The sequence below is a fragment of the Colobus angolensis genome, unplaced genomic scaffold (assembly GCF_000951035.1).
Source record: "Colobus angolensis palliatus isolate OR3802 unplaced genomic scaffold, Cang.pa_1.0 Scaffold60, whole genome shotgun sequence".
NCBI classification, from domain to species: Eukaryota; Metazoa; Chordata; class Mammalia; order Primates; family Cercopithecidae; genus Colobus; species Colobus angolensis.
In genome coordinates, this window is record NW_012119599.1 from 340,101 (window position 1) to 342,253 (window position 2,153).

The following is a 2,153-nucleotide window of genomic DNA, read 5'->3' on the forward strand; positions in this document are numbered from 1 at the left end:
TAGTCCCAGCTACTCAGGAGGCTGAGGCAGGAGAATCGCTTGAACCCAGGAGGCAGAGGTTGCAGTGGGCCGAGATCACGCCATTGCACTCCAGTCTGGGTGACAGAGCTAGATTCCATCTCAATAAATAAATAAATAAATAAATAAATAAATATGAAGAGACAAACCTTTTCTGGGAAATGTTAAAAAGAGACACACCAAAAAAGAGATGGATTTTAACGGTGGCTGTTTGTGTTTGCGCTGCTGATTAGTTGTAACATGAATTATCTAGAGGACTTTTAAAAAAATATTGATGGCCCACAACCATCCCAGAGCTATGTAGCCGGTATCTGTGGAGCAGGAGGATAGGACCAGGCATTGATATTCCTTTACGAGGAATACATTTTATTAAGAGCTGACTGGGGCTGGGCGTAGTGGCTCATGCCTGTCATCCCAGCACTTTGGGAGGCCAAGGCTGGTGGATCACTTGAGGTTAGGAGTTCGAGACTAGCCCTGCCAACATGGTGAAACCCCGTTTTTACTAAAAATACAAAATTATCTGGACATGGAGATGCATGTCTGTATTCCCAGCTACTTGGGAAACTGAGGCAGGAGAATCACTTGGACCCGGGAGGTGGAGTTGCAGTGAGCTGAGATCATGCCATCATGCCATTGCACTGCAGCTTGGGCAACAAGAGGGAAACTCCGCCTCATTAAAAAAAAAAAAAAAAAAAAAGGAGATGACTGGGCCAGGTGCAGTTGCTCACACCTGAAATCCCAGCACTTTGGGAGACCACAACAAGAGGATCGCTTGAGCCCAGGAGTTTGAAACCAACCTGGGCAAAATAGACCCTCTGTCTACAAAATTAAAAATTAGCCAGGTATTGTGGTGTTATATATAAAGTTTCAGTGCCGCAAAAGAAATAGCACTCGAATATAAAATTTTCTTTTTAATTCTCAGCAAGGTAAGGTACTTTTTTTTTTTTTTTTTTGAGACGGAGTCTCGCTCTGTAGCCCAGGCTGGAGTGCAGTGGCCAGATCTCAGCTCACTGCAAGCTCCGCCTCCCGGGTTTACGCCATTCTCCTGCCTCAGCCTCCCGAGTAGCCGGGACTGCAGGCGCCCGCCACCTCGCCCGGCTAGTTTCTTGTATTTTTTAGTAGAGACAGGGTTTCACCGTGTTAGCCAGGATGGTCTCGATCTCCTGACCTCGTGATCCGCCCGTCTCGGCCTCCCAAAGTGCTGGGATTACAGGCTTGAGCCACCGCGCCCGGCCGGTAAGGTACTTCTATAGAAGGGTAGGTCCTTGCAGATGGAGCAGTGGTGAGCACACACTTCGACAAGGGAGCGAAAGGGGTTCTTATCCCTGACGCACGTGGCTTCTGCTGCTGTGTCGTTTCCCTGTTGGCTAGGGTTAGACCGCACAGGCTAATCTAATTCCGATTGGCTAATTTAAAAAGAGTGATCAGGTGAGTGCTTTGGTGGGAAAAAAATGGTTATGCAGGGTGGATAATGAGCCAGGGTGGAACAGGTAGCAGGTAATCGGAATGCGTTAGGGTGGAGCAGGTGGTCGGAATGAGTCAGGGTGGAGTAGGTAAGTGGAATGAGTCAGGGTTGGGTAGTAATCGAAAAAGGTTGCTTTTTGAGGAGGTTAAGTTTAAAAGTAGAAGGCAAACAATGGCATATACTGACATTAATTCTTTGAAGAGAAATTTAGAATTAATATTTAATAGTGGTGTGTGCCATAGTCCCCACTACTTGAGAGGCTGAGGTGGGAGGATCACTTGAACCCAAGAGTTTGAGACTGCAGTGAGTCATCATGATCACACCATTGTACTCCAGCCTGGGTGACAAGAATGAGACCCTGTCTCAAAAAAACAGAAATAGGCCCAGCACGGTGGCTCATGCCTGTAATCCCTGCCCTGTGGGAGGCCAAGGCAGGTGGATCACATGAGGTCAGGAGTTTGAGACCAGTCTGACCAACATGGAGAAACCCCGTCTCTACTAAAAATACAAAATGAGTTAGGTGTGGTGGTGCATGCCTGTAATCCCAGCTACTAAGGAGGCTGAGGCAGGAGAATTGCTTGAACCAGGAGGCAGAGGTTTCAGTGAGCCGAGACTGCACCATTGCACTCCAGCCTGGGCACCAAGAGTACAACAACTGTCTCAAAAAAAA